Genomic DNA, 21,461 nt, shown 5'->3' with positions numbered 1-21,461 from the left:
TTTAAATCAAGTCAAATACATTGTCTTGATAAAAATAAAATTTCATGTGGCAAAGTTTATACTTTTATGTTTAATATCTTTTCGCAGTTTGTTTAACCACTTAAGACAGTATTGATTGTCAAATTGAGGGTCAGTAGAGTGAGAAGTGGTTACTGTATATACCCTACTTAACCTGGGCAACGCCGGGTATTTCGTCTAGTTATACAATAAATCACACCATTCTAATCATTTTTATAGATTTAAATTTGCGTTTTTTTTTCTAGAATTTTTTTTACATCTCCAGTCGAATTATGACCTCATATTGACGTCATCAGTTGTCGAAATTACACATTTTTTAAATATACCTTCACTGCATACGTTACATTTTTCGTTTTATGATTTACTAAAATCAGACTATAATAGTTGAAATTCCCCTTGTGTAGGAAATATCTTTTGAAAATTCGCCCCCCGCAAAAACATGATAAAAACACCCATAAAACGTTGCTCTGTTGAGTTGTAAATATATTTATTTTTATAACGCCACATATGTACCTTTTGCATGCTATTTATCTTTGTGTCACGCAGTTTTTGACACGCACCCAAGCCATATCCTAATATCAATCTTCCAGATATTTTTTTTCATCAATGAACAACCCTTCCTACGTCTGAATTGTTCATTGGAAGGGGAATTCTGTAGCATTTATCATGCCATATTACTCGATATTGCCTAAGTTGACGTCACTATACACGTCACCGTTGTTCATTGACGCGTGATCAAAACGCCGAACTGTGCACTTTCAGCGTTTCGCATTTCATTTTATTTTATGCTTTTCGAGTGAATACATCTTACTGATTGCGGCTTGAATCACCGCTCCATTTATTGTGTGTTTCTGAGATTTGTTAATATACGCAACGGGCAATTATCTGCTGTGTGGATTGACTTTGCCCAGAGTTCAAGAAGTTAAGGACAGGTATTTTAGCGGCCTGTTTTCTTTGGAATCAGATTAAGAACTTGTAAGGGATTTATGCAGCCGTCGGCTCTCGTCAACAGATCCAACGCCTCTTACACCTAACTACAGACCACGATTCGCTAAAGTTAGAGTTGTGCCTACATTACTTATCTCAAAATGTGCGCACATTCTGAAAAACTAATGTTTCGCATGTGGATAATTCATTATGCTTGATACGAGGTATTTTAAACGCGGCTGCGTATGATCAGAGAAAAAACAGACAAAACCCCAAAATTTACCAAATGTTTAAAAGAATTTGGAAATTTAACACGAAATTATTTCGTGCACAACAATATTAAGTCGTGATTAACAAGTTTAACGCGTTGATTTCAAACTATTCAGCTCCAAGCACAAAAATTAAGTTATTTTAAAATTTATCAAAAGATCGTGTGATCCACGTTTAAGCTTAGACTTCATAGATATAGACTATACATAATTTGCGAAATGCGATACATAATGGTTTAATAAAAAGTCACATAAATACAATTTACAGACCTTTCGGTCGGTAATTTTACTTATTTATTTTTAAATATTTTCAAAAGTAAAATAGCTTTTCACCTGATAACCTAGGCAGAATCAGTTATTGTGAAATCCATGATTCCAAGCGGTTGTTTCTTTAGCTTTGTTGATGCTATGCTTCGTCTTGACATATCGTTCGACAAAATCAATTCTTCCAAACGCTGGTGCGCACATTTTGAGATAAGTAATGTAGGCACAACTCTAACTTTAGCGAATCGTGGTCTGTAGTTAGGTGTAAGAGGCGCTGGCTCTGTTGACGAGAGCCGACGGCTGCCTAAATCCCTTACAAGTTCTTAATCTGATTCCAAAAAAAAAACAGGCCGCTAAAATACCTGTCCTTAACTTCTTGAACTCTGGGCAAAGTCAATCCACACAGCAGATAATTGCCCGTTGCGTATATCAACAAATCTCAGAAACACACAATAAATGGAGCGGTGATTCAAGTCGCAATTAGTCAGATGTATTCACTCGAAAAGCATAAAATAAAATGAAATGCGAAACGCTGAAAGTGCACAGTTCGGCGTTTTGATCACGCGTCAATGAACAACGGTCACTTGTATAGTGACGTCAACTTAGGCAATATCGAGTAATATGGCATGATAAATGCTACAGAATCCCCCTTCCAATGAACAATTCAGACGTAGGAAGGGTTGTTCATTGATGAAAAAAAAAGACTTCTTGCAGGGTTCTGGCTTCTTGCAGGTTCCAAACACAATAGTTTTCAGAGTTCGTTCGACAACTTTTCTTGTCCATAAGAAATAAAGTTCTTCCTCACTCGGGGCACCAATTTTGAAGCATGTTGGTGTTAAATTATGAAAATCAAGTCTTTTTGCCTCGGTGTATCAACCTCACTATTATTTCAAGGTAGAAACTTATTCAAATTGAATTATTCATCTTCTGCTTCGTATTAAGCCTTAGCTCAGAAAACAATCACTCGACCTTGCAGCAGCAACCATTCTGTTTATTAACTGGACAAGACTGGTGTATATTCACATAACGCGTCTGCTTATATAAGTGAAAATTTTGCATGAACAACAAAAGGGCAATACGGAAAAGCGGAAATGATTCAGAAAAAAGCCTTTCTGGCAGCTGGGTACTGTTACAGCAACGCGTTCACACAGGTGAAATACTTTTGTCTATAACGGAAATATGTGTCACGAGATAACATTATTCATGTGTGAAACAGCCAAATGCTTTGTTCTCAGAGTGACAGCAAGTGTTTGGTAAAGGCGTGAAAAAGTAGCAACATTTTATTACACATTTTCAAAAGAACACAACTCAAATAAACGTCTGAAATACTCAATAAAACATCTTAAATGACCCCAGACGCTACATATTCATATAACGCTCTTGCATATACAAGTTGAGAATTTGCATGAAAAAGAAAGGCGACACGGAAAAGCGGAAATTTTTTATAACCCGAAGCCGGGAACTGTGACAGCCACGTGTTCACACAGGTGAAATACTTTTATCTGTAACGGAAATATGTGTCACACAAAAACAATTGTCATGTGTGAAAACAGTCGAAGATATGTTATCAAAGTGACTGCGAACGGATTTCTGCATGCTAAAAAGTTTTTTAAATTTTACGTGACGTCACATCAAAGGGGCATAACCACGCCAAACAGCGTACACAGCAACACATCAGAAAATACACAATACCATAAACTCTAAATTATCCACTAATTATTACTTATGACGCTACAACTTCGTGCCCACGCCTAGGTGGCCAGATAAGATTGATGACGACCAGGAATGGATAAAGGCAATCCAACCTGTTCGTCGGGTTGAATGGAAGTTTGTCTTCGGTCACGATTCAAATGACAACGTTATCAACATCCCGGATAAAATACGAAGGAACAATGGCGTACGAACAACTGGTTTTGGCTTAACTTCGGAATGTTGGACCTGCAGTAAATGCCATGTACCGCACACGCAACAATAGGGGCGCGATTTGAGACGTAGCTTAGACAAACTTTGACATCTATAACGTTCAGACGCAAAATAGTTATTTTCAAAGCTGATAAGGACGGGTAAATCATCGTCTTGGATTACTGTGATTTTGAAATAATGGAAAAAGAACTTTACCGATTTGAACAACTGCCGTTCAACACCGACACGTATTATAAGCACATCGCACAAGTGCGACAAAGGTATGAAGATCTGTGTATTTTGTTGCAAAAGGGTTTAATTGACGAATAGTATATTTTGCATATCGTTGGTATTAAGATGTTACAGGAGATAAAGCAAAATTCTTTGTTTGCAACACCCCTGCCTATGTTTATGACACATAAAATGACGGCCGAACAATGGCCATGACAAGTGTTTATGACCTTTATTCCTCTGGTAGAACCCATCTTTCGCGAATAACTGCATTCTTGGGGTACCGGTATGTCCTTAAATCAGTGAGTGTTGCCTACTGCTCCAAAGGAGTATTGCAGGGCAGCTCTGACTAATATTTTAACGGACTCCACCCTTATACTCCACCCATATTTTTTTTTTGGAAAACCGTATGTTTTTAAAGCAAGCCAAGGCATGCCCTTGCCCTCCGAAATTGCACAACAATGTGAAACACTCTTCAAGTTCGACCCCAAAATCATTTGGCATGCCATAACTTGCCCAGTTTTTTTCGTTTTATGAAGGCTATATAACGCACAAAGTCTGAATTAAAATTCACAATTGTTTTAAGACAGAAATATGGCACAGAGTTTAGTTGATATTTGCAACGATTCACAAGTATTCGAAGATTCACAGATTTTTCAAGAACCCCAGCTTTTCCAGAATCAACAAATTTTTGAGACACCCAGTCAATCAAAACGTAAAGAAACCACAAACTGTGATGGTCGGCCCATGAAGAAGACATGTAAAAAGTACGTGGAAAAAGATTGCCTTTTGAAGAATGTATATTACGGATGTTAACCCTTAGTATAAAGATACAAAACAAATCTTACTTCAATCAAAGCAAACTAAAAACTATAGTTGACTATTTAATAGGTGTTGAGAGTCCGTGTATCATTATTTACCCGAAAACCAAAGAGTGTCAAAATGGATATTCATTTGTTCGGTATTGGTCTGGCCAACTTGGGTTTTTCTGAGGGTGCCGACTGCATAATTCAATCAAAGATTATTACTACAGCTGCAAAAATTAAGGAGTACAAAATGATTTTAAAGTCAAGAATTCAAAAAATATACTCACCGCAGAATTTCTTAAAATATTTAATTCCAAACATAAAATTCTACGAAGCCATACCTTTGACAGATAGCATTGTGGATTCCAATGTTAGAAATCAGTTAAACGATATTGTTAAACTATGCCAAACTATTTGGACGGAGAGCAAGGATTTAGCCAAGCCTTCTAAAAAGAGTCATAGAAAATAGACATTATTGTAATTATGTGTTATAAAATAGAATGTTTTTTTGGTGGTAATTGGGAAAATATTTGTATGTTCATGTATTTGTTGAATTCCGTTTTGTAAATGAATTCAGTGAAAATCTATGGAATAATTGAAAATCTATGGAAATAATTAGAAAATCTATGGAATAATAGAAAGTAAAATCTAACTGCTATAACACAGGTAAAGGGGTGATCGAAAATCCAGTCGTAGCTAAATTACCAAAAAAATATGTTAAAATAAGCTCTAATAAAACCTTCTATAGGACTGACAGAGAGACTACAGTTCACCAATCTAGGAAATTAGTGTATCCTGTCGAGTGCCGCGCTTGAACTGTCCAAAGCACGACGCTTTAAACGTTATGAAAATATGTTAAAAAAATTACCTTTCAAAGTTGCTTATTAACGTATAACCAACGTCATAAAAAAGCAACGTTAACGTCCTAATAAATGTTCAAGACGTTTTTCAAACGCTTGTTTTAATGTTACATAAACGTTTGTAGTTTTAGGTTATTTAAAAACTCTATGGTTGCGGTATAATAACATTTGAACATTAGTTTTAGTTTGGTAAACAACACAACGTTCGGGAAAAACCAAGATATAACATTTAATCTGCTGTGTTTCGACGTAGGCTATTACCACTTTACAACCAATTGGTAACGTTGTAAAATGGTTGTATAACGTTTTGTGTTTGCTGGGAGCCATCATATCGTTTTGCCATCATATTGTTCTTTATAAAGGCGACAACAGGTGAAAAATACCATAATTGCGACAAGAAAAAAACTTGTTAAGTTTGAATAAACCACACTTAGTCTTTATCAAAGTGGTCAACTATACTAGAATGTTTACCAAAATTACCACAAAGTGCGCAATGCCCATAAGGATACGACCCAGGTTTAGTGCGTGTAACGTAATCATTTAAATCGGTACCGATTAAGGTGGATATAATTGATATGGCCGCCAAATGGACAGAAAGATTTCCAGCCAAAATCCGACACAACACCGCTGCGCAAAAGGTCGTCTGAGCTACGAGCTCCATAGACCTACTTAAACTGTAGCAAAAAGAACGGTTGTTGAAACTCTATGCGACAGTGGCTTACACAAGACCGACTACACTATCTAACATATTAACACTTTACAAACGGCTTGCCCAATGATTACGTTACACGCACTAAACCTGGGTCGTATCCTTATGGGCATTGCGCACTTTGTGTGGTAATTTTGGTAAACATTCTAGTATAGTTGAATATACCACTTTGATAAAAATTTCGAAGTTAAGCCAAAACCAGTTGTTCGTATGCCATTGTTTCTTTGTAAAAGAGTTCGTTGGATGGCCTCAATTATTTCGGAATTTTTAACTTATCCGGGATGTTGATAACGTTGTCATTTGAATCTTGACCGAAGACAAACTTCCCATTCAACCCGACAAACAGGTTGGATTGCCTTTATCCATTCCTGGTCGTCATCGATCTTATCTGGCCACATAGGCGTGGGCACGAAGTTAAGGCCTTGGCAAGCAATCGTTTGTCCGTGTCCTGTACTACCTTGGATTTATTTAAAATAAGCTTTTCTGCTTGATATAGTGTAAAATTGGCAGATTTGTTGGCCTTTCTACGTTTGTATCTTAGATCTGAAGCAGCGTTGTTTAATTACAACTTCTCTTGAGCTTCGTTCGTCACTCGGAGGGCATCAGTTGTAGCATGCGTAGTTAATACAAGTCTCATTAGTGTCTTTTGCCCGATGAATCAACCTCAATATTACTTCAATAAGTATTGCTGTAGTTTGATTACAAATCCACACAGTTTTTGGCTGGTGTTGAGTTGGCCTGGCAGCAAGCCGGTCACACCCGCTCAGTGTATTGACTAGAGAAGACTGGTCTGGTTATATTGATATAAGATTTCGCATATATAAGTTGAAGGTTTGCATGAAAGAGAAAAGGCGACACGAGAAAGAGGAAATGATTCAGAACCCATAGCCTTTTCTGGCTGGCGGGAACAGTGACAATCACGCGTTCGCACAGGTGAAATCAGGTCTTAAATACTCAATGAAACATCTTAAATGACCGCTGTTGCTACAGAACACTCGGCCTTTAAATTTATGGCCAGGGTGCATATAAAGCCCTGGCTATTTGTTTTATTGTTTGTGTTGTTGTGTTTGTTGTTGTGGAATGCTCGTGGAGCGTTGGACGCGAAATTGTCTGATCATTGAACGCGTTTGCGCAATTGTTTCTGCTTCAATTCATGCTTCTTCGACATTTCTTTAATTATTTTGTGTGCCTGGTGGCACGTTTCTTTGGTGTTGCAACGATGATTGTGACGTCAGCATTCGCTGGTTGTTTGAAGCCATAGCCGCTTGCTGTTCCAACTTATTGTTCATCGTCATCATTACTCACGTTACACATATCTTGCGATTCAATACAATAACACATATATTTTATAGCAATTACACATTAACTCAATCTCGGTTATACACGATTTTTAAACGACATTTTCATAGCGGTATTACTTTTTCATTTTCGATTCATTGGCGATACATACAATGATTTTAGTTAACAATTTTCACAAGTGAAACATTTGTAATTAGTGCTCGTGCAACGTGTATTTTCATTGAAATTGGCTTCATAATTTGATTTTTGCGCAGCAACTCTACGATTTGTTGGTTTCTGAAGTAGGGAAAAGCGTTTGTGGAGGTAAGTCTCCCACCATTTTGTAATTGCGGCCGCATATAGAGGCCTAGGCGGATAAGAGTAAATTTCTTATCATGGAAATGGTAGAATTAACCACCAATAGCAGTAATAGGTTATTAGGGTCAACGTAGCAAGATCATCACGCTAGCGATGGGGCCCGTGACCAGAGCAAGGAATTTGTAACGTGAAATACATTGGGCACTTGGTGAAAGTAAGTTTACATCAGTTGATTCTGTGCCAAGTATTCTTTTGAAAAGATAAGTAAAATTTATCTTGAAATGTAGAATTTTGCTTTACGTTTCAAGGAGTGGGATTTAGTACTGGCGTCGAAAAGCACTGGTTTACTGAAACACCGCTAATGGAGTTGGTCGGATTCGCGATTTTCCGGCAAAAGAGATTGAGTTGGCAACTAAGCCTTGTAAGACAGGCACGCCTTGACGTAAGATTACAAATGAACAAGCTATTTTTTTAGATAGTGCCCAGGCGTCCTTACTGTACTATGCAATCCTGGTGATTTAGAAAGTTTTTGCGCTTACTTGCGCAGATTGGTTCATGAAATGTGTAATATAAAAGTAATATAATGCAGACGTTGCAGTGTACACTCGAGATTAGTCAATTTGACTGGCTTGCATTTTAAAAGTATTTGCGAATCCGTTTCTAGAAACGATGTGTGTTTAAGGGTGGGAAATGCGGTTAGAACACAACCGTAGAGTGCCTTAAAGAAATCCTTGATTTCCGCCTTTTTTTTTTTAATTTTTAATTTTAATTAATTTTTATTTAAAACTTATTATATATATATAATTTTATTTTTATTTTAAAACTATAATAGATTTTTCACCTGATAAACTAGGCAGAATCAGTTATTGTGAAATCCATGATTCCAAAGGGTGGTGATGTCTTTATCGGCAACGCTTGTTTGTATTTAGTGTTTCGAATTCCAAGCAAATGCTTTGATGACGACATGGAGCGTCTTGCGACGTATCTTTCGACGAGATCAATTCTTCCAACAGCTAGCTTCTTGCAGGTGCCAAACACAATAGATTTCAGGCGGTCGTTTGTAGGTGGTCCGTACAGATTAAGGCACATCTTTTCTTTGAGCTTCGTTCCTCAGTCTTCTTGGGAAAGTAGTTTGCGGGTGGTTCGTTCGGATTTCGGCACAACTTCTCTTGAGCTTCGTTTGTCACTCGGAGGGCATCATTTGAAGCATGCGTAGTTAATTACAAGTCTCTTTAGTGTCTTTTGCCCGATGAATCAACCTCACTATTACTTCAAGGTAGAAACTTATTCAAATGGAATTGTTCATCTTCTGCTTCGTATTAAGCCTTAGTTCAGAAAACAACCACTCAACCTTGCAGCAGCAACCATTCTGTTTATTAACTGGACAAGACTGGTCTGGTTATATTGACATAAGATTTCGCATATATAAGTTGAAGGTTTACATGAAAGAGAAAAGGCGACACGAGAAAGCGTAAATGATTCAGAACCTGTATAGCCTTTTCTGGCTGGCGGGAACAGTGACAATCACGCGTTCACACAGGTGAAATACTTTTTGCTGTAACGGAATATGTGTCACATTATACATTAATCATTTGTGAACCAGTTGAAGCTTTATTCGCAGCGTGACAGGAAGTGTTTGGTAAAGGCGTGAAAAGGTAGCAACATTTTTGATTATACATTTTGAAAAGAACACAACTCAAATAAACGTCTTAAATACTCAATAAAACATCTTAAATGACCGCTGTTGCTACAGATCTATCTTTCTTGTTTTTTTCTTTTCGCTTCAAAAGATTGCTGGTTATTGTTGGTAAGCATAATCGTTCCGAAACATTCTTCAGTTGATTTCAAAGGGTTAAATTTTCAAATAAACCTTGCCTTCATGTTGAAAGAAAACGTTTTATGGATTTTCTTTTTATGGGTAGAAAGACAGTTCCGAGGTGGTTTAAATTTAGCAGTTGTCATTTCAGCGAAATAATTTTTCGTGTTTATTTCGATTTTTTGTTCACGCGTTTACCACAATTTTTTTTCGTATAACGTATATTGGCACTACAGTAACGCAAAATAAAACAATTCATTTTTAATCTCAGGCTTTCTGTAATATTGTATTGGTATAAAGGAGTTGCAAACTTATTCTCTAGCTATGCAAAGAACTTAGAATGTTTAACATCCAATCCTGTAACAGGGGACGTGGCGTTATTTTGCACAATGTGCGCACTTTTTTCACAATGTGTCCACATTTTAAAATGCCTTCAAAATGTGCGCACATTTTTAAGTTAGAGTTTAAAGATAAATTTAGGGTTAGGGTTAAAGTTAAAATTTTGTTTTTCAGAATGTGCGCACATTTTGAGATAAGTAGCCTAATGTAGGTACAACTCTAACTTTAGCGAATCGTGGTCTGTGGGTAGGTGTAAGAGGCGCTGAGAGCCGACGGCCTAAATCCCTTACAAGTTCTTAATCTGGGTCCAAAGAAAACAGGCCGCTAAAATACCTGTCTTTAACTTCTTGAACTCTGGGCAAAGTCAATCCACTCAGTAGATAATTGCCCGTTGAGTATATTAACAAATTTCAGAAACACACGATAAACGGAGCGGTGATTCAGGCCGCAATCAGTAAGACGTATTAAGTCGAAAACCATAAAATAAAATGGAATGCGAAACGCTGAAAGTGCACAGTTCGGCGTTTTGATCACGCGTCAGTGAACAACGGTCACGTGTATAGTGACGCCAACTTAGGCAATATCGAGTAATATTGCATGATAAATGCTACAGAATCCCCCTTCCAATAAACAAGTCAGACGTAGGAAGGGTTGTTCATTAATGAGAAAAAAGAGATCTGGAAGATTGATATTAGGATATGGCTTGGGTGCGGGGCAAAAAACTGCGTGACACAAAGAGAAATAGCATGTGAAGCAAGTTGGTAAGATTATGAGTTCTCATTAATGTATCTGCCTGATGAATCACCTACTTCTCCAATGGGGATTGTCGGATTCTTAATACAAGTCCACGCAGTTTGGTTGGCTGGTATGGGCAAGCCGGCCAGCATGCCGGCAAGCACAACCGCTCACTGTATTAACTAAACAAGACTGATACCAACTGAGTATATCGAAACGCCAACACATGAAAATGTTTACACTTCGTATGACGGAAACAGGTTATGTCTCATAGCACGAAAAACTTTTTTGGGCAGCGGAAGTATGTGTCATAACATAACGGCGCGTTTTGCTGGGAATGTTTTGGTTAGAAACGGTTCTTGCGAGCGGCAAAATAACGGTAAATTTCCATTACGTCATATTGATAAAAGACATGTTTTATGTGAAAACAAACGAGGTAAAAATATGCAATACGATAAATTCCAAATTATCCACTAATTATTAATTATGACGCTACACATGCAAAAGGTACATATGTGGCGTTATAAGAAAACACTATATTTACAACTCAACAGAGTAAGGTTTTATGGGTGTTTTTATAATTTTTGGGGGAGAATTTTTAAAAGATATTTCTTTGCAATAAATGTGTATACAAACGGTTTAAAATACAATGCAGGAAGCAAGAAATAATCGGCTGTGGATTCTATGTTCACAGAAACTAAAATGGACTGCTAAGGCTGTCTGTTTTGTAAATAATGAATTCGTTTTGGTTAGTTGAACCCTTTAAACGCGAATAGAAATCAGATATTTATTGATTAAATGCGATACATGGCGATAAATTTCATGCACGATTCGGTAAGTTTAGCACTTGGTTTTAAGTTTATTTAGCAGACATATAGTTTGGGCCCCTGAGTCGTTGTTTGCGCTGTCAGACACCAACTCTGTCAACAGTAACGCTGCAGGTATGGGTATGTTAGTAAGGGTGGGTTGGGTTCGTTAGAGGCAAGGAGGAGTAGAAATGCGTCGTCTAGCAAATTTGCGAAGTCGAATGCTCCCCGGGATATATTACATTCCCCAAGGATCTTCATAGTTAGCAGGCTGTCTCATGTATAGCTTGAATTTTCTTCAGTAAATCGACGTGATTTATCAATAGAATTCACTTTACTGAAATCGGTTCAACGGAAGCAAAGACGCGGCATCACGTATTCTTGTGCTGTGAAGTTCAACGCAGGGTTTGATGAAGTGCGTTTAGAGTTGCACTTAAGACTGAGATCACATTCGATCCCAATAAGCGGTCGAAAAGCTTTTCTCGTGACAAGCTGGTTCCGATGCGTAGTTGAGCTGTGAGAACGCCTGAAATCTTTTGAAGTTGAGGAGCATGTTGATGCAAAGAAACCTTCGTTATTGCCAAGGACCTCCATATGTCTTGTCACCAAACAACATGTTTGTATGGCAATGGTAGATGTGAATTCACAAAGGGTAAGGTGAAGGGTCAACTTTGTACGGTGTTGCCGAGATTCGAACTCGGTTTGCGAACAATAAGTCAACTGCATAATTACAGCTCAAATGTGGTCCCGGTCCCTCAGTGCACATTGTTATAAAAGCGTGAGAACAGGAAATGATTTAGTGGCGCTGTGGGTGAGCGTTTAAAAATGCACTGTGTCAAACGTAAAATCGGGAAACGATATAAAAACTTTTTGCAACACAATTTCTGTGCTGACCTAAATGTCTTACTGGACTGTTGCGTTGTCGTGAAGAAATCCTAGTCGATCCGTTCCATACGCATGAAGTTTTATTCTGTGTAAGCTTGATTCCATGTAAGCGTTCGCTCTTGGGTCCCTCATTGAGATATCTGGAAAGCGAGGATATCTTTGGTGTGAAATAATCCTTCTAAACATTTTGGGTGCGTCGAACACCTTTGAGGTGCAAGATTGCTGAGGAACGCTAAAGAGGGCTGAGCATCTTAGGGGCTATTCTTGCAAGTCATTCGTACCTGTGGCTCATAGGAAGTCTATCTGGCGTCTTCGGATAGAAACGATTGGCTGTCGATTCTCTAACTTGCTCATGGAATTGCCTTCTGTCATCTTAGAGATTCTTACATCGCAAATCTCATTACACGTAAAGCGGCGGTTCAAGCCGCAATCAGTAAGACGTATTAAGTCGAAAAACAAAATGAAATGCGAAATGCTGAAAGCGCACAGTTCGCAGGGCTCTCACAAATGAAAACCAGAAAATACCTAAAGCTATGTCAAAAAAATCCCTAGATGGCATGAAAAATCCCTAAACCATAATTTGCGCGTTATACTATGTGATCAATCCTCAAAGATGGCTAGTAAGGGTACATGTATATATACAAATGACAAAAAAATTAACCTTGTTTACATGCTAAAAGCGAGCTGTAGAAATTCCCATATTTTTTTAAGTTGTTGCATTGTGTAACTCAGGGTGGTCCAAGGTTGACAGCATCGCGGGCCACAATATTTCTTCCATATTCTTTGCGGGCCACATAAAGTAGGCTAAATGCGTGCCAGAAGAGGATCGACGATTTTCGTTTGGTCGGGAGATGAAATGGTTAAATGATGTAACATAGCATCGTATAAGTTCCAGAAACTTGCTACTATCGTCGAACTTGTGCGCAAATGAAATCGAGTGTTTATAAGATTGGGAAAAATGGTGCGCGCAAAGCGCTAAAAATTTGCGCATTTGACAAAACTTTTAATTTAGATGACTGCATTTTATAAGCGTAGAATGTTTGCGAAAACCGTGCGTACCTTACTAAAATTTTAAGAGAGATGTTGCAAACTACACAATCGCCCAATTACAAAGATGTCATCACGCAAAAACTGGTTTATTTAATGGTATAACCGGATAAGTGTAATCATATCCAAACAATTGCAGTATGCTTACTGTTCGTTGGCAACTTAGAGTTCTTTGATTCAACTCTCAACGGTGCGCATGCAGTAAGTCAACATTGCTTCGCGGCCACAAACAATGACGTCACATGTAGCCTACGGGCCTGGGTTTGGACCACCCTGGTGTAGCCTATAGGTCTAGCCTACTATTGTCCATTATGTCCAGCTACTCATTTGAGCAGCAATGTGTTGACGTACTTCACCTGATGCCATTTTAATTAAAATTATATCTTTCACCTGACCACATTACACTAACTAAAATCAAAATCTTTATTTGAGCGAAATTGACAATTTCCTACCGTAGAAGTGCTCAGATGTTGCACGTGAGTCTATAGCCGAAACGGCATCAAAATTCGTTAAGAAATGACAAAGTTACCGTTTTGGCCAAAATCGCATTTTAGCGAAAAAAGTCGATTTTCGGTGCGTCAAATCTTTATTTGAGCGAAATCGACGATTTCCTACGGTAGAAGTGCTCAGATGTTGCAGGTGAGTCTATAGCCGAAACGGCATCAAAATTCGTTAAGAAATGACAAAGTTACCGTTTTGGCCAAAATCGCATTTTAGCGAAAAAACTCGATTTTCAGTTAAGCGTCAAATCTTTATTTGAGCGAAATCGACGATTTCCTACGGTAGAAGTGCTCAGATGTTGCACGTGAGTCTATAGCCGAAACAGCATCAAAATTCGTTAAGAAATGACAAAGTTACCGTTTTGGCCCAAATCGCATTTTAGCGAAAAAAGTCGATTTTCGGTGCGTCAAATCTTTATTTGAGCAAAATCGACGATTTCCTACGGTAGAAGTGCTCAGATGTTGCACGTGAGTCTATAGCCGAAACGGCATCAAAATTCGTTAAGAAATGACAAAGTTACCGTTTTGGCCAAAATCGCATTTTAGCGAAAAAAGTCGATTTTCGGTGCGTCAAATCTTTATTTGAGCGAAATCGACGATTTCCTACGGTAGAAGTGCTCAGATGTTGCAGGTGAGTCTATAGCCGAAACGGCATCAAAATTCGTTAAGAAATGACAAAGTTATCGTTTTGGCCAAAATCGCATTTTAGCGAAAAAACTCGATTTTCGGTTAAGCGTCAAATCTTTATTTGAGCGAAATCGACGATTTCCTACGGTAGAAGTGCTCAGATGTTGCACGTGATTCTATAGCCGAAACGACATCAAAATTCGTTAAGAAATGACAAAGTTATCGTTTTGGCCAAAATCGCATTTTAGCGAAAAAACTCGATTTTCGGTTAAGCGTCAAATCTTTATTTGAGCGAAATCGACGATTTCCTACGGTAGAAGTGCTCAGATGTTGCACGTGATTCTATAGCCGAAACGACATCAAAATTCGTTAAGAAATGACAAAGTTATCGTTTTGGCCAAAATCGCATTTTAGCGAAAAAACTCGATTTTCGGTTAAGCGTCAAATCTTTATTTGAGCGAAATCGACGATTTCCTTCGATGGAAGTGCGCAGATGTTGCACTTGAGTCTATAGCCGAAACGGCATCAAAATTCGTTAAGAAATGACAAAGTTAACGTTTTGGTTAAAATCGCATTTTAGCGACAAAACTCGATATTCGGTTAAATGTCAAATCTTTGTTTGAGCGAAATTGACAATTTCCTTCATTAGAAGGGCTCAGATGTTGCACGTGAGTCTATAGCCGAAACGGCATCAAAATTCATTAGAAAATGACAAAGTTATCGTTTTGGCCAAAATCGCATTTTAGCAAAAAAACTCGATTTTCGTTTGAGCGTCAAATCTTTATTTGAGCGAAATCGACGATTTCCTACAGTAGAGGTGCTCAGATGTTGCACGTGAGTCTATAGCCGAAACGGCATCAAAATTCGTTAAGAAATGACAAAGTTACCGTTTTGGCCAAAATCGCATTTTAGCGAAAAAAGTCGATTTTCGGTTAAGCGTCAAATCTTTATTTGAGCGAAATCGACGATTTCCTACGGTAGAAGTGCTCAGATGTTGCAGGTGAGTCTATAGCCGAAACGGCATCAAAATTCGTTAAGAAATGACAAAGTTACCGTTTTGGCCAAAATCGCATTTTAGCGAAAAAACTCGATTTTCAGTTAAGCGTCAAATCTTTATTTGAGCGAAATCGACGATTTCCTACGGTAGAAGTGCTCAGATGTTGCACGTGAGTCTATAGCCGAAACGGCATCAAAATTCGTTAAGAAATGACAAAGTTACCGTTTTGGCCAAAATCGCATTTTAGCGAAAAAACTCGATTTTCGGTGCGTCAAATCTTTATTTGAGCGAAATCGACGATTTCCTACGGTAGAAGTGCTCAGATGTTGCACGTGAGTCTATAGCCGAAACGGCATCAAAATTCGTTAAGAAATGACAAAGTTACCGTTTTGGCCAAAATCGCATTTTAGCGAAAAAACTCGATTTTCAGTTAAGCGTCAAATCTTTATTTGAGCGAAATCGACGATTTCCTACGGTAGAAGTGCTCAGATGTTGCACGTGAGTCTATAGCCGAAACGGCATCAAAATTCGTTAAGAAATGACAAAGTTACCGTTTTGGCCAAAATCGCATTTTAGCGAAAAAACTCGATTTTCGGTTAAGCGTCAAATCTTTATTTGAGCGAAATCGACGATTTCCTACGGTAGAAGTGCTCAGATGTTGCACGTGAGTCTATAGCCGAAACGGCATCAAAATTCGTTAAGAAATGACAAAGTTACCGTTTTGGCCAAAATCGCATTTTAGCGAAAAAACTCGATTTTCGGTTAAGCGTCAAATCTTTATTTCAGCGAAATCGACGATTTCCTACGGTAGAAGTGCTCAGATGTTGCACGTGAGTCTATAGCCGAAACGGCATCAAAATTCGTTTAGAAATGACAAAGTTACGTTTTTGGCCAAAATCGCATTTTAGCGAAAAAACTCGATTTTCGGTGTGTCAAATCTTTATTTTAGCCAAATCGACGATTTCCTTCAGTAGAGGTGCTCAGATGTTGCACGTGAGTCTATAGCCGAAACGGCATAAAAATTCGTTAAGAAATGACAAAGTTACCGTTTTGGCCAAAATCGCATTTTAGCGAAAAAACTCGATTTTCGGTTAAGCGTCAAATCTTTATTTGAGCGAAATCGACGATTTCCTACGGTAGAAGTGCTCAGATGTTGCACGTGAGTCTATAGCCGAAACGGCATCAAAATTCGTTTAGAAATGACAAAGTTACCGTTTTGGCCAAAATCGCATTTTAGCGAAAAAACTCGATTTTCGGTTAAGCGTCAAATCTTTATTTGAGCGAAATCGACGATTTCCTACGGTAGAAGTGCTCAGATGTTGCACGTGAGTCTATAGCCGAAACGGCATCAAAATTCGTTAAGAAATGACAAAGTTACCGTTTTGGCCCAAATCGCATTTTAGCGAAAAAAGTCGATTTTCGGTGCGTCAAATCTTTATTTGAGCGAAATCGACGATTTCCTACGGTAGAAGTGCTCAGATGTTGCAGGTGAGTCTAGCCGAAACGGCATCAAAATTCGTTAAGAAATGACAAAGTTACCGTTTTGGCCAAAATCGCATTTTAGCGAAAAAAATCGATTTTCGGTGCGTCAAATCTTTATTTGAGCGAAATCGACGATTTCCTACGGTAGAAGTGCTCAGATGTTGCACGTGAGTCTATAGCCGAAACGGCATCAAAATTCGTTAAGAAATGACAAAGTTACCGTTTTGGCCAAAATCGCATTTTAGCGAAAAAAATCGATTTTCGGTTAAGCGTCAAATCTTTATTTGAGCGAAATCGACGATTTCCTACAGTAGAAGTGCTCAGATGTTGCACGTGAGTCTATAGCCGAAACGGCATCAAAATTCGTTAAGAAATGACAAAGTTACCGTTTTGGCCCAAATCGCATTTTAGCGAAAAAAGTCGATTTTCGGTGCGTCAAATCTTTATTTGAGCGAAATCGACGATTTCCTACGGTAGAAGTGCTCAGATGTTGCAGGTGAGTCTATAGCCGAAACGGCATCAAAATTCGTTAAGAAATGACAAAGTTACCGTTTTGGCCAAAATCGCATTATAGCAAAAAAAGTCGATTTTCGGTGCGTCAAATCTTTATTTGAGCGAAATCGACGATTTCCTACGGTAGAAGTGCTCAGATGTTGCAGGTGAGTCTATAGCCGAAACGGCATCAAAATTCGTTAAGAAATGACAAAGTTACCGTTTTGGCCAAAATCGCATTTTAGCGAAAAAACTCGATTTTCAGTTAAGCGTCAAATCTTTATTTGAGCGAAATCGACGATTTCCTACGGTAGAAGTGCTCAGATGTTGCACGTGAGTCTATAGCCGAAACAGCATCAAAATTCGTTAAGAAATGACAAAGTTACCGTTTTGGCCCAAATCGCATTTTAGCGAAAAAAGTCGATTTTCGGTGCGTCAAATCTTTATTTGAGCGAAATCGACGATTTCCTACGGTAGAAGTGCTCAGATGTTGCAGGTTAGTCTATAGCCGAAACGGCATCAAAATTCGTTAAGAAATGACAAAGTTACCGTTTTGGCCAAAATCGCATTTTAGCGAAAAAAGTCGATTTTCGGTGCGTCAAATCTTTATTTGAGCGAAATCGACGATTTCCTACGGTAGAAGTGCTCAGATGTTGCAGGTGAGTCTATAGCCGAAACGGCATCAAAATTCGTTAAGAAATGACAAAGTTACCGTTTTGGCCAAAATCGCATTTTAGCGAAAAAATTCGGTTTTCAGTTAAGCGTCAAATCTTTATTTGAGCGAAATCGACGATTTCCTACGGTAGAAGTGGTCAGATGTTGCACGTGAGTCTATAGCCGAAACAGCATCAAAATTCGTTAAGAAATGACAAAGTTACCGTTTTGGCCCAAATCGCATTTTAGCGAAAAAAGTCGATTTTCGGTGCGTCAAATCTTTATTTGAGCGAAATCGACGATTTCCTACGGTAGAAGTGCTCAGATGTTGCACGTGAGTCTATAGCCGAAACGGCATCAAAATTCGTTAAGAAATGACAAAGTTACCGTTTTGGCCAAAATCGCATTTTAGCGAAAAAAGTCGATTTTCGGTGCGTCAAATCTTTATTTGAGCGAAATCGACGATTTCCTACGGTAGAAGTGCTCAGATGTTGCAGGTGAGTCTATAGCCGAAACGGCATCAAAATTCGTTAAGAAATGACAAAGTTATCGTTTTGGCCAAAATCGCATTTTAGCGAAAAAACTCGATTTTCGGTTAAGCGTCAAATCTTTATTTGAGCGAAATCGACGATTTCCTACGGTAGAAGTGCTCAGATGTTGCACGTGAGTCTATAGCCGAAACGGCATCAAAATTCGTTAAGAAATGACAAAGTTACCGTTTTGGCCCAAATCGCATTTTAGCGAAAAAAGTCGATTTTCGGTGCGTCAAATCTTTATTTGAGCGAAATCGACGATTTCCTACGGTAGAAGTGCGCAGATGTTGCACGTGAGTCTATAGCCGAAACGGCATCAAAATTCATTGATAAATGACAAAGTTATCGTTTTGGCCAAAATCGCATTTTAGAGACAAAACTCGATATTCGGTTAAATGTCAAATCTTTATTTGAGCGAAATTGACAATTTCCTATTATAGAAGTGCTCAGTTGTTGCACGTGAGTCTATAGCCGAAACGGCATCAAAATTCATGAAGAAATGACAAAGTTATCGTTTTGGCCAAAATCGCATTTTAGCGAAAAAACTCGATTTTCGGTTAAGCGTCAAATCTTTATTTGAGCGAAATCGACAATTTCCTACCGTAGAAGTGCTCATATGTTGCACGTGATTCTATAGCCGAAACGGCATCAAAATTCGTTAAGAAATGACAAAGTTACCGTTTTGGCCAAAATGGCATTTTAGCGAAAAAATTCGATTTTCGGTTAAGCGTCAAATCTTTATTTGAGCGAAATCGACGATTTCCTATGGTAGAAGTGCTCAGATGTTGCACGTGATTCTATAGCCGAAACGGCATCAAAATTCGTTAAGAAATGACAAAGTTATCGTTTTGGCCAAAATCGCATTTTAGCGAAAAAACTCGATTTTCGGTTAAGCGTCAAATCTTTATTTGAGCGAAATCGACGATTTCCTACGGTAGAAGTGCTCAGATGTTGCACGTGAGTCTATAGCCGAAACAGCATCAAAATTCGTTAAGAAATGACAAAGTTACCGTTTTGGCCAAAATCGCATTTTAGCGAAAAAAGTCGATTTTCGGTGCGTCAAATCTTTATTTGAGCGAAATCGACGATTTCCTACGGTAGAAGTGCTCAGATGTTGCAGGTGAGTCTATAGCCGAAACGGCATCAAAATTCGTTAAGAAATGACAAAGTTATCGTTTTGGCCAAAATCGCATTTTAGCGAAAAAACTCGATTTTCGGTTAAGCGTCAAATCTTTATTTGAGCGAAATCGACGATTTCCTACGGTAGAAGTGCTCAGATGTTGCACGTGATTCTATAGCCGAAACGACATCAAAATTCGTTAAGAAATGACAAAGTTATCGTTTTGGCCAAAATCGCATTTTAGCGAAAAAACTCGATTTTCGGTTAAGCGTCAAATCTTTATTTGAGCGAAATCGACGATTTCCTACGGTAGAAGTGCTCAGATGTTGCACGTGAGTCTATAGCCGAAACGGCATCAAAATTCGTTAAGAAATGACAAAGTTACCGTTTTGGCCCAAATCGCATTTTAGCGAAAAAAGTCGATTTTCGGTGCGTCAAATCTTTATTTGAGCGAAATCGACGATTTCCTACGGTAGAAGTGCGCAGATGTTGCACGTGAGTCTATAGCCGAAACGGCATCAAAATTCATTGATAAATGACAAAGTTATCGTTTTGGCCAAAATCGCATTTTAGAGACAAAACTCGATATTCGGTTAAATGTCAAATCTTTATTTGAGCGAAATTGACAATTTCCTATTATAGAAGTGCTCAGTTGTTGCACGTGAGTCTATAGCCGAAACGGCATCAAAATTCATGAAGAAATGACAAAGTTATCGTTTTGGCCAAAATCGCATTTTAGCGAAAAAACTCGATTTTCGGTTAAGCGTCAAATCTTTATTTGAGCGAAATCGACAATTTCCTACCGTAGAAGTGCTCATATGTTGCACGTGATTCTATAGCCGAAACGGCATCAAAATTCGTTAAAAAATGACAAAGTTACCGTTTTGGCCAAAATGGCATTTTAGCGAAAAAATTCGATTTTCGGTTAAGCGTCAAATCTTTATTTGAGCGAAATCGACGATTTCCTATGGTAGAAGTGCTCAGATGTTGCACGTGATTCTATAGCCGAAACGGCATCAAAATTCGTTAAGAAATGACAAAGTTAGCGTTTTGGCCAAAATCGCATTTTAGCGAAAAAACTCGATTTTCGGTTAAGCGTCAAATCTTTATTTGAGCGAAATCGACGATTTCCTACGGTAGAAGTGCTCAGATGTTGCACGTGAGTCTATAGCCGAAACGGCATCAAAATTCGTTAAGAAATGACAAAGTTACCGTTTTGGCCAAAATCGCATTTTAGCGAAAAAAGTCGATTTTCGGTGCGTCAAATCTTTATTTGAGCGAAATCGACGATTTCCTACGGTAGAAGTGCTCAGATGTTGCAGGTGAGTCTATAGCCGAAACGGCATCAAAATTCGTTAAGAAATGACAAAGTTACCGTTTTGGCCCAAATCGCATTTTAGCGAAAAAAGTCGATTTTCGGTGCGTCAAATCTTTATTTGAGCGAAATCGACGATTTCCTACGGTAGAAGTGCTCAGATGTTGCACGTGAGTCTATAGCCGAAACGGCATCAAAATTCGTTAAGAAATGACAAAGTTACCGTTTTGGCCAAAATCGCATTTTAGCGAAAAAAGTCGATTTTCGGTGCGTCAAATCTTTATTTGAGCGAAATCGACGATTTCCTACGGTAGAAGTGCTCAGATGTTGCAGGTGAGTCTATAGCCGAAACGGCATCAAAATTCGTTAAGAAATGACAAAGTTACCGTTTTGGCCAAAATCGCATTTTAGCGAAAAAACTCGATTTTCGGTTAAGCGTCAAATCTTTATTTGAGCGAAATCGACGATTTCCTACGGTAGAAGTGCTCAGATGTTGCACGTGAGTCTATAGCCGAAACGGCATCAAAATTC

This window comes from Ascidiella aspersa, chromosome 9 (genome assembly GCF_963924565.1).
Source record: "Ascidiella aspersa chromosome 9, kaAscAspe10.2, whole genome shotgun sequence".
In the NCBI taxonomy this organism is placed as follows: Eukaryota; Metazoa; Chordata; class Ascidiacea; order Phlebobranchia; family Ascidiidae; genus Ascidiella; species Ascidiella aspersa.
Note: the sequence above shows the minus strand (reverse complement) of the source record.